Source organism: Oncorhynchus nerka, linkage group LG2 (genome assembly GCF_034236695.1).
Source record: "Oncorhynchus nerka isolate Pitt River linkage group LG2, Oner_Uvic_2.0, whole genome shotgun sequence".
Classification (NCBI taxonomy): domain Eukaryota; kingdom Metazoa; phylum Chordata; class Actinopteri; order Salmoniformes; family Salmonidae; genus Oncorhynchus; species Oncorhynchus nerka.
Window position 1 is genome coordinate 73,721,849 of NC_088397.1, and position 12,454 is coordinate 73,734,302.

Here is a 12,454-nt window from a genome sequence, read left to right on the forward strand (position 1 = left end):
GGTATCTGGCCACCCCAGTCCTGTCCCTTAAATGTTTAAAGTATTTTTTAATGTTTATTTCAGGGTATCTGGCCACCCCAGTCCTGTCCCTTAAACGTTTAAAGTATTTTTTAATGTTTATTTCAGGGTATCTGGCCACCCCAGTCCTGTCCCTTAAATGTTTAAAGTCTTTTTTAATGTTCATTTCAGGGTATCTGGCCACCCCAGTCCTGTCCCTTAAATGTTTAAAGCATTTTTTAATGTTTATTTCAGGTTATCTGGCCACCCCAGTCCTGTCCCTTAAATGTTTAAAGTCTTTTTTAATGTTTATTTCAGGTTATCTGGCCACCCCAGTCCTGTCCCTTAAATGTTTAGTCTTTTTAATGTTTATTTCAGGGTATCTGGCCACCCCAGTCCTGTCCCTTAAACGTTGAGGGTCTCTTTTAAGATCTCTTTCAGGGTATCTGGCCACCCCAGTCCTGTCCCTTAAATGTTTAAAGTATTTTTTAATGTTTATTTCAGGGTATCTGGCCACCCCAGTCCTGTCCCTTAAACGTTTAAAGTCTTTTTTAATGTTTATTTCAGGGTATCTGGCCACCCCAGTCCTGTCCCTTAAACGTTGAGGGTCTCTTTTAAGATCTCTTTCAGGGTATCTGGCCACCCCAGTCCTGTCCCTTAAATGTTTAAAGTATTTTTTAATGTTTATTTCAGGGTATCTGGCCACCCCAGTCCTGTCCCTTAAATGTTTAAAGTATTTTTTAATGTTTATTTCAGGGTATCTGGCCACCCCAGTCCTGTCCCTTAAATGTTTAAAGTCTTTTTTAATGTTTATTTCAGGGTATCTGGCCACCCTAGTCCTGTCCCTTAAATGTTTAAAGTATTTTTTAATGTTTATTTCAGGGTATCTGGCCACCCCAGTCCTGTCCCTTAAACGTTTAAAGTCTTTTTTAATGTTCATTTCAGGGTATCTGGCCACCCTAGTCCTGTCCCTTAAATGTTTAAAGTATTTTTTAATGTTTATTTCAGGGTATCTGGCCACCCCAGTCCTGTCCCTTAAATGTTTAAAGTCTTTTTTAATGTTTATTTCAGTTTACCCCAGTCCTGTCCCTTAAATGTTTAAAGTATTTTTTAATGTTTATTTCAGGGTATCTGGCCACCCCAGTCCTGTCCCTTAAATGTTTAAAGTCTTTTTTAATGTTTATTTCAGGGTATCTGGCCACCCCAGTCCTGTCCCTTAAACGTTGAGGGTCTCTTTTAAGATCTCTTTCAGGGTATCTGGCCACCCCAGTCCTGTCCCTTAAACGTTGAGGGTCTCTTTTAAGATCTCTTTCAGGTTATCTGGCCACCCCAGTCCTGTCCCTTAAACGTCGAGGGTCTCTTTTAAGATCTCTTTCAGGGTATCTGGCCACCCCAGTCCTGTCCCTTAAATGTTTAAAGTCTTTTTTTAATGTTTATTTCAGGTTATCTGGCCACCCCAGTCCTGTCCCTTAAATGTTTAAAGTATTTTTTAATGTTTATTTCAGGGTATCTGGCCACCCCAGTCCTGTCCCTTAAATGTTTAAAGTCTTTTTTAATGTTTATTTCAGGGTATCTGGCCACCCCAGTCCTGTCCCTTAAATGTTTAAAGTCTTTTTTAATGTTTATTTCAGGGTATCTGGCCACCCCAGTCCTGTCCCTTAAACGTTGAGGGTCTCTTTTAAGATCTCTTTCAGGGTATCTGGCCACCCCAGTCCTGTCCCTTAAATGTTTAAAGTCTTTTTTAATGTTTATTTCAGGGTATCTGGCCACCCCAGTCCTGTCCCTTAAATGTTTAAAGTCTTTTTTAATGTTTATTTCAGGGTATCTGGCCACCCCAGTCCTGTCCCTTAAATGTTTAAAGTATTTTTTAATGTTTATTTCAGGGTATCTGGCCACCCCAGTCCTGTCCCTTAAACGTTTAAAGTCTTTTTTAATGTTTATTTCAGGGTATCTGGCCACCCCAGTCCTGTCCCTTAAACGTTGAGGGTCTCTTTTAAGATCTCTTTCAGGGTATCTGGCCACCCCAGTCCTGTCCCTTAAATGTTTAAAGTCTTTTTTTAATGTTTATTTCAGGGTATCTGGCCACCCCAGTCCTGTCCCTTAAATGTTTAAAGTATTTTTTAATGTTTATTTCAGGGTATCTGGCCACCCCAGTCCTGTCCCTTAAATGTTTAAAGTCTTTTTAATGTTTATTTCAGGGTATCTGGCCACCCCAGTCCTGTCCCTTAAACGTTTAAAGTCTTTTTTAATGTTTATTTCAGGGTATCTGGCCACCCCAGTCCTGTCCCTTAAACGTTGAGGGTCTCTTTTAAGATCTCTTTCAGGGTATCTGGCCACCCCAGTCCTGTCCCTTAAATGTTTAAAGTATTTTTTAATGTTTATTTCAGGGTATCTGGCCACCCCAGTCCTGTCCCTTAAACGTTTAAAGTCTTTTTTAATGTTTATTTCAGGGTATCTGGCCACCCCAGTCCTGTCCCTTAAACATTTAAAGTATTTTTTAATGTTTATTTCAGGGTATCTGGCCACCCCAGTCCTGTCCCTTAAACGTTGAGGGTCTCTTTTAAGATCTCTTTCAGGGTATCTGGCCACCCCAGTCCTGTCCCTTTGTTTAAAGTATTTTTAATGTTTATTTCAGGGTATCTGGCCACCCCAGTCCTGTCCCTTAAACGTTTAAAGTCTTTTTAATGTTTATTTCAGGGTATCTGGCCACCCCAGTCCTGTCCCTTAAACGTTGAGGGTCTCTTTTAAGATCTCTTTCAGGGTATCTGGCCACCTGTCAGTCCTGTCCCTTAAACGTTTAAAGTCTTTTTAAGATCTTTTTCAGGGTATCTGGCCACCCCAGTCCTGTCCCTTAAATGTTTAAAGTCTTTTTAATGTTTATTTCAGGGTATCTGGCCACCCCAGTCCTGTCCCTTAAACGTTGAGGGTCTCTTTTAAGATCTCTTTCAGGGTATCTGGCCACCCCAGTCCTGTCCCTTAAATGTTTAAAGCATTTTTAATGTTTATTTCAGGTTATCTGGCCACCCCAGTCCTGTCCCTTAAATGTTTAAAGTCTTTTTTAATGTTTATTTCAGGTTATCTGGCCACCCCAGTCCTGTCCCTTAAATGTTTAAAGTCTTTTTTAATGTTTATTTCAGGGTATCTGGCCACCCCAGTCCTGTCCCTTAAACGTTGAGGGTCTCTTTTAAGATCTCTTTCAGGGTATCTGGCCACCCCAGTCCTGTCCCTTAAATGTTTAAAGTATTTTTTAATGTTTATTTCAGGGTATCTGGCCACCCCAGTCCTGTCCCTTAAACGTTTAAAGTCTTTTTTAATGTTTATTTCAGCCAATGTTTATTTCAGGGTATCTGGCCACCCCAGTCCTGTCCCTTAAATGTTTAAAGTCTTTTTTAATGTTCATTTCAGGGTATCTGGCCACCCCAGTCCTGTCCCTTAAATGTTTAAAGTATTTTTAATGTTTATTTCAGGGTATCTGGCCACCCCAGTCCTGTCCCTTAAATGTTTAAAGTCTTTTTAATGTTTATTTCAGGTTATCTGGCCACCCCAGTCCTGTCCCTTAAATGTTTAAAGTCTTTTTAATGTTTATTTCAGGGTATCTGGCCACCCCAGTCCTGTCCCTTAAACGTTGAGGGTCTCTTTTAAGATCTCTTTCAGGGTATCTGGCCACCCCAGTCCTGTCCCTTAAATGTTTAAAGTATTTTTTAATGTTTATTTCAGGGTATCTGGCCACCCCAGTCCTGTCCCTTAAACGTTTAAAGTATTTTTTAATGTTTATTTCAGGGTATCTGGCCACCCCAGTCCTGTCCCTTAAATGTTTAAAGTCTTTTTTAATGTTCATTTCAGGGTATCTGGCCACCCTAGTCCTGTCCCTTAAATGTTTAAAGTATTTTTTAATGTTTATTTCAGGGTATCTGGCCACCCCAGTCCTGTCCCTTAAATGTTTAAAGTATTTTTTAATGTTTATTTCAGGTTATCTGGCCACCCCAGTCCTGTCCCTTAAATGTTTAAAGTCTTTTTTAATGTTTATTTCAGGGTATCTGGCCACCCCAGTCCTGTCCCTTAAATGTTTAAAGTCTTTTTTAATGTTTATTTCAGGGTATCTGGCCACCCCAGTCCTGTCCCTTAAATTGTTTAAGATCTCTTTCAGTCTTTTCCCTTAAATGTTTAAAGTATTTTTTCATGTTTATTTCAGGGTATCTGGCCACCCCAGTCCTGTCCCTTAAACGTTTAAAGTCTTTTTTAATGTTTATTTCAGGGTATCTGGCCACCCCAGTCCTGTCCCTTAAACGTTGAGGGTCTCTTTTAAGATCTCTTTCAGGGTATCTGGCCACCCCAGTCCTGTCCCTTAAATGTTTAAAGTCTTTTTTAATGTTTATTTCAGGGTATCTGGCCACCCCAGTCCTGTCCCTTAAACGTTTAAAGTATTTTTAAATGTTTATTTCAGGGTATCTGGCCACCCCAGTCCTGTCCCTTAAATGTTTAAAGTCTTTTTTAATGTTTATTTCAGGGTATCTGGCCACCCCAGTCCTGTCCCTTAAACGTTGAGGGTCTCTTTTAAGATCTCTTTCAGGGTATCTGGCCACCCCAGTCCTGTCCCTTAAATGTTTAAAGTCTTTTTTAATGTTTATTTCAGGGTATCTGGCCACCCCAGTCCTGTCCCTTAAATGTTTAAAGTATTTTTTTAATGTTTATTTCAGGGTATCTGGCCACCCCAGTCCTGTCCCTTAAATGTTTAAAGTATTTTTTAATGTTTATTTCAGGGTATCTGGCCACCCCAGTCCTGTCCCTTAAACGTTTAAAGTCTTTTTTAATGTTTATTTCAGGGTATCTGGCCACCCCAGTCCTGTCCCTTAAACGTTGAGGGTCTCTTTTAAGATCTCTTTCAGGGTATCTGGCCACCCCAGTCCTGTCCCTTAAATGTTTAAAGTCTTTTTTTAATGTTTATTTCAGGGTATCTGGCCACCCCAGTCCTGTCCCTTAAACGTTTAAAGTATTTTTTAATGTTTATTTCAGGGTATCTGGCCACCCCAGTCCTGTCCCTTAAACGTTTAAAGTCTTTTTTAATGTTCATTTCAGGGTATCTGGCCACCCCAGTCCTGTCCCTTAAATGTTTAAAGTATTTTTTTAATGTTTATTTCAGGGTATCTGGCCACCCCAGTCCTGTCCCTTAAATGTTTAAAGTCTTTTTTAATGTTTATTTCAGGGTATCTGGCCACCCCAGTCCTGTCCCTTAAACGTTGAGGGTCTCTTTTAAGATCTCTTTCAGGGTATCTGGCCACCCCAGTCCTGTCCCTTAAATGTTTAAAGTCTTTTTTAATGTTTATTTCAGGGTATCTGGCCACCCCAGTCCTGTCCCTTAAATGTTTAAAGTCTTTTTTAATGTTTATTTCAGGGTATCTGGCCACCCCAGTCCTGTCCCTTAAATGTTTAAAGTCTTTTTTAATGTTTATTTCAGGGTATCTGGCCACCCCAGTCCTGTCCCTTAAACGTTGAGGGTCTCTTTTAAGATCTCTTTCAGGGTATCTGGCCACCCCAGTCCTGTCCCTTAAATGTTTAAAGTCTTTTTTAATGTTTATTTCAGGGTATCTGGCCACCCCAGTCCTGTCCCTTAAACGTTGAGGGTCTCTTTTAAGATCTCTTTCAGGGTATCTGGCCACCCCAGTCCTGTCCCTTAAATGTTTAAAGTCTTTTTTTAATGTTTATTTCAGGGTATCTGGCCACCCCAGTCCTGTCCCTTAAATGTTTAAAGTCTTTTTTAATGTTTATTTCAGGGTATCTGGCCACCCCAGTCCTGTCCCTTAAATGTTTAAAGTCTTTTTTAATGTTTATTTCAGGGTATCTGGCCACCCCAGTCCTGTCCCTTAAATGTTTAAAGTCTTTTTTAATGTTTATTTCAGGTTATCTGGCCACCCCAGTCCTGTCCCTTAAATGTTTAAAGTCTTTTTTAATGTTTATTTCAGGGTATCTGGCCACCCCAGTCCTGTCCCTTAAATGTTTAAAGTCTTTTTTAATGTTCATTTCAGGGTATCTGGCCACCCCAGTCCTGTCCCTTAAATGTTTAAAGTCTTTTTTAATGTTCATTTCAGGGTATCTGGCCACCCTAGTCCTGTCCCTTAAATGTTTAAAGTATTTTTTAATGTTTATTTCAGGGTATCTGGCCACCCCAGTCCTGTCCCTTAAACGTTGAGGGTCTCTTTTAAGATCTCTTTCAGGGTATCTGGCCACCCCAGTCCTGTCCCTTAAATGTTTAAAGTCTTTTTTAATGTTTATTTCAGGGTATCTGGCCACCCCAGTCCTGTCCCTTAAATGTTTAAAGTCTTTTTTAATGTTTATTTCAGGGTATCTGGCCACCCCAGTCCTGTCCCTTAAATGTTTAAAGTATTTTTTAATGTTTATTTCAGGGTATCTGGCCACCCCAGTCCTGTCCCTTAAACGTTTAAAGTCTTTTTTAATGTTTATTTCAGGGTATCTGGCCACCCCAGTCTTGTCCCTTAAACGTTGAGGGTCTCTTTTAAGATCTCTTTCAGGGTATCTGGCCACCCCAGTCCTGTCCCTTAAATGTTTAAAGTATTTTTAAATGTTTATTTCAGGGTATCTGGCCACCCCAGTCCTGTCCCTTAAACGTTTAAAGTCTTTTTTAATGTTTATTTCAGGGTATCTGGCCACCCCAGTCCTATCCCTTAAACGTTGAGAGTCTCTTTTAAGATCTATTTCAGGGTATCTGGCCACCCCAGTCCTGTCCCTTAAACGTTGAGGGTCTCTTTTAAGATCTCTTTCAGGGTATCTGGCCACCCCAGTCCTGTCCCTTAAATGTTTAAAGTCTTTTTTAATGTTTATTTCAGGGTATCTGGCCACCCCAGTCCTGTCCCTTAAACATTTAAAGTATTTTTTTATGTTTATTTCAGGTTATCTGGCCACCCTAGTCCTGTCCCTTAAATGTTTAAAGTATTTTTTAATGTTTATTTCAGGGTATCTGGCCACCCCAGTCCTGTCCCTTAAACGTTTAACGTCTTTTTTAATGTTAATTTCAGGGTATCTGGCCACCCTAGTCCTGTCCCTTAAATGTTTAAAGTATTTTTTAATGTTTATTTCAGGGTATCTGGCCACCCCAGTCCTGTCCCTTAAATGTTTAAAGTCTTTTTTAATGTTTATTTCAGGGTATCTGGCCACCCCAGTCCTGTCCCTTAAATGTTTAAAGTCTTTTTAATGTTCTCTTTCAGGGTATCTGGCCACCCCAGTCCTGTCCCTTAAATGTTTAAAGTCTTTTTTAATGTTTATTTCAGGGTATCTGGCCACCCCAGTCCTGTCCCTTAAATGTTTAAAGTCTTTTTTAATGTTTATTTCAGGGTATCTGGCCACCCCAGTCCTGTCCCTTAAATGTTTAAAGTATTTTTTAATGTTTATTTCAGGGTATCTGGCCACCCCAGTCCTGTCCCTTAAATGTTTAAAGTCTTTTTAATGTTTATTTCAGGGTATCTGGCCACCCCAGTCCTGTCCCTTAAATGTTTAAAGTCTTTTTTAATGTTTATTTCAGGGTATCTGGCCACCCCAGTCCTGTCCCTTAAATGTTTAAAGTCTTTTTTAATGTTTATTTCAGGGTATCTGGCCACCCCAGTCCTGTCCCTTAAATGTTTAAAGTCTTTTTAATGTTTATTTCAGGGTATCTGGCCACCCCAGTCCTGTCCCTTAAATGTTTAAAGTCTTTTTTAATGTTTATTTCAGGGTATCTGGCCACCCCAGTCCTGTCCCTTAAATGTTTAAAGTCTTTTTTAATGTTCATTTCAGGGTATCTGGCCACCCCAGTCCTGTCCCTTAAATGTTTAAAGTCTTTTTAATGTTTATTTCAGGGTATCTGGCCACCCTAGTCCTGTCCCTTAAATGTTTAAAGTATTTTTAATGTTTATTTCAGGGTATCTGGCCACCCCAGTCCTGTCCCTTAAATGTTTAAAGTCTTTTTTAATGTTTATTTCAGGGTATCTGGCCACCCTAGTCCTGTCCCTTAAATGTTTAAAGTATTTTTTAATGTTTATTTCAGGGTATCTGGCCACCCCAGTCCTGTCCCTTAAATGTTTAAAGTCTTTTTTAATGTTTATTTCAGGGTATCTGGCCACCCCAGTCCTGTCCCTTAAATGTTTAAAGTCTTTTTAATGTTTATTTCAGGGTATCTGGCCACCCCAGTCCTGTCCCTTAAATGTTTAAAGTCTTTTTAATGTTCATTTCAGGGTATCTGGCCACCCCAGTCCTGTCCCTTAAATGTTTAAAGTATTTTTAATGTTTATTTCAGGGTATCTGGCCACCCCAGTCCTGTCCCTTAAATGTTTAAAGTCTTTTTAATGTTCATTTCAGGGTATCTGGCCACCCTAGTCCTGTCCCTTAAATGTTTAAAGTCTTTTTAATGTTTATTTCAGGGTATCTGGCCACCCCAGTCCTGTCCCTTAAATGTTTAAAGTCTTTTTAATGTTTATTTCAGGTTATCTGGCCACCCCAGTCCTGTCCCTTAAATGTTTAAAGTCTTTTTTAATGTTTATTTCAGGGTATCTGGCCACCCCAGTCCTGTCCCTTAAATGTTTAAAGTATTTTTTAATGTTTATTTCAGGGTATCTGGCCACCCCAGTCCTGTCCCTTAAATGTTTAAAGTCTTTTTTAATGTTTATTTCAGGGTATCTGGCCACCCCAGTCCTGTCCCTTAAATGTTTAAAGTCTTTTTAATGTTCATTTCAGGGTGTTCCTGTCCCTTAAACGTTTAAAGTCTTTTTTAATGTTTATTTCAGGGTATCTGGCCACCCCAGTCCTGTCCCTTAAATGTTTAAAGTCTTTTTTAATGTTTATTTCAGGGTATCTGGCCACCCCAGTCCTGTCCCTTAAATGTTTAAAGTCTTTTTTAATGTTCATTTCAGGGTATCTGGCCACCCCAGTCCTGTCCCTTAAATGTTTAAAGTCTTTTTTAATGTTCATTTCAGGGTATCTGGCCACCCCAGTCCTGTCCCTTAAATGTTTAAAGTATTTTTTAATGTTTATTTCAGGGTATCTGGCCACCCCAGTCCTGTCCCTTAAATGTTTAAAGTCTTTTTTAATGTTCATTTCAGGGTATCTGGCCACCCTAGTCCTGTCCCTTAAATGTTTAAAGTCTTTTTTAATGTTTATTTCAGGGTATCTGGCCACCCCAGTCCTGTCCCTTAAATGTTTAAAGTCTTTTTTAATGTTTATTTCAGGGTATCTGGCCACCCCAGTCCTGTCCCTTAAATGTTTAAAGTCTTTTTTAATGTTCATTTCAGGGTATCTGGCCACCCTAGTCCTGTCCCTTAAACGTTTAAAGTCTTTTTTAATGTTCATTTCAGGGTATCTGGCCACCCTAGTCCTGTCCCTTAAATGTTTAAAGTATTTTTTAATGTTTATTTCAGGGTATCTGGCCACCCCAGTCCTGTCCCTTAAATGTTTAAAGTCTTTTTTAATGTTCATTTCAGGGTATCTGGCCACCCCAGTCCTGTCCCTTAAATGTTTAAAGTCTTTTTTAATGTTTATTTCAGGGTATCTGGCCACCCCAGTCCTGTCCCTTAAATGTTTAAAGTCTTTTTAATGTTTATTTCAGGGTATCTGGCCACCCCAGTCCTGTCCCTTAAATGTTTAAAGTCTTTTTAATGTTCATTTCAGGGTATCTGGCCACCCTAGTCCTGTCCCTTAAATGTTTAAAGTCTTTTTTAATGTTTATTTCAGGGTATCTGGCCACCCCAGTCCTGTCCCTTAAATGTTTAAAGTATTTTTTTAATGTTTATTTCAGGGTATCTGGCCACCCCAGTCCTGTCCCTTAAATGTTTAAAGTCTTTTTTAATGTTCATTTCAGGGTATCTGGCCACCCTAGTCCTGTCCCTTAAATGTTTAAAGTCTTTTTTAATGTTTATTTCAGGGTATCTGGCCACCCCAGTCCTGTCCCTTAAATGTTTAAAGTCTTTTTTAATGTTCATTTCAGGGTATCTGGCCACCCTAGTCCTGTCCCTTAAATGTTTAAAGTCTTTTTTAATGTTTATTTCAGGGTATCTGGCCACCCCAGTCCTGTCCCTTAAATGTTTAAAGTCTTTTTTAATGTTTATTTCAGGGTATCTGGCCACCCCAGTCCTGTCCCTTAAATGTTTAAAGTCTTTTTAATGTTTATTTCAGGGTATCTGGCCACCCCAGTCCTGTCCCTTAAATGTTTAAAGTCTTTTTTAATGTTTATTTCCTGGCCACCCCAGTCCTGTCCCTTAAATGTTTAAAGTCTTTTTTAATGTTCATTTCAGGGTATCTGGCCACCCTAGTCCTGTCCCTTAAATGTTTAAAGTCTTTTTTAATGTTTTTTCAGGGTATCTGGCCACCCCAGTCCTGTCCCTTAAATGTTTAAAGTCTTTTTTAATGTTTATTTCAGGGTTTAAAGTCTTTTTAATGTTCATTTCAGGGTATCTGGCCACCCCAGTCCTGTCCCTTAAATGTTTAAAGTCTTTTTTTAATGTTTATTTCAGGGTATCTGGCCACCCCAGTCCTGTCCCTTAAATGTTTAAAGTCTTTTTTAATGTTCATTTCAGGGTATCTGGCCACCCTAGTCCTGTCCCTTAAATGTTTAAAGTCTTTTTTAATGTTCATTTCAGGGTATCTGGCCACCCCAGTCCTGTCCCTTAAATGTTTAAAGTCTTTTTTAATGTTTATTTCAGGGTATCTGGCCACCCCAGTCCTGTCCCTTAAATGTTTAAAGTCTTTTTTAATGTTCATTTCAGGGTATCTGGCCACCCCAGTCCTGTCCCTTAAATGTTTAAAGTCTTTTTAATGTTTATTTCAGGTTATCTGGCCACCCCAGTCCTGTCCCTTAAATGTTTAAAGTCTTTTTTAATGTTTATTTCAGGGTATCTGGCCACCCCAGTCCTGTCCCTTAAATGTTTAAAGTCTTTTTAATGTTCATTTCAGGGTATCTGGCCACCCCAGTCCTGTCCCTTAAATGTTTAAAGTATTTTTTAATGTTTATTTCAGGGTATCTGGCCACCCCAGTCCTGTCCCTTAAATGTTTAAAGTCTTTTTTAATGTTCATTTCAGGGTATCTGGCCACCCTAGTCCTGTCCCTTAAATGTTTAAAGTATTTTTTAATGTTTATTTCAGGGTATCTGGCCACCCCAGTCCTGTCCCTTAAATGTTTAAAGTCTTTTTTAATGTTCATTTCAGGGTATCTGGCCACCCTAGTCCTGTCCCTTAAATGTTTAAAGTATTTTTTAATGTTTATTTCAGGGTATCTGGCCACCCCAGTCCTGTCCCTTAAACGTCGAGGGTCTCTTTTAAGATCTCTTTCAGGGTATCTGGCCACCCCAGTCCTGTCCCTCAAATGTTGAGGGTCTCTTTCAAGGTTTCTTACAGGGTATCTGCCCACCCACTCCTGTTCTTTACACAATGGAGGTTTGTGTCAGGAGTAGAGAGTACCTGGCCAACCCCACTGCAGATCTTTGCACGCAGAAGGTCTCTTTTTGGCTTACAGGGTACCTGTCCAACCCAACTCTGCGGCCTTGGGTGAATGTCTTGATTAGAGAGTACCTGTCCCACCTCCAACCTTACATGAAGAAGGTCTATTAGGTTTAGAGAATACCCAACTCAACCTCTCTCCATGGTCATCATGTGCCTGAGGTCTGTGTGATGCTCCTCTGGCTGGTACCTGGCCCAGGCAAGCTCCACTTCCCTGGATGATGGTGAAGGTCTGTGTGGTGAAGGTCTGTGTGGTGAAGGTCTAAAGCCCTATTCAGACAGGATTCGTTTCACTGGGGGAGATAGGGTAATGTAATTAAATGCACGAGTACAAAACAACATAAATTTAGTCCCATCCGAATCTGCCATGCCAGTCATTTTTACTTGGTGGGGATGTTATTATTCCAACCCCAAAAATCTACTTATCCCGTGTGAATTGACATCCCTGTGTTTTGAGGGATATTACAGAGTTTAATAGGTACTGCACGCAGTTTGGGAAGAACATGGGAACAAATTGATGCTTTAAACAAAGTGCTATGCACGTAGCCTACAAATGAATGACCTGTTTTGTCATATATCAACTTTCCCTATGCCCAGATGATATTGTGCCCATTCAATAATAAATGGTCAAATATGTTAGTTAATTAGATATCTGTACACATTTCATGGTTCTTATTGATATTAATTTGACTTTCGAACTGAGGGTGGCCAGATACCCTGAAGAGACCCATCCCTAGACGAGTTTAAATATCTTCATGCCTAGAACAGCCTCCAGGCTTCCATCATATGAATGAGGGAAAAAAATACAGGGGGCAGATGGTAAAACTAATCCTGTCTGAATCGTCCACTGGAAAAACAGACATTCTGGGGTAATAATTACATAACTGACGTTCTATAGTAATACTAGTCCAGTGTGAATAGGGCTTAAGTCCATTAGGGGGTAGAGGGTCCCCGACCAACCCCCTCTCCTCTCATGGTACTC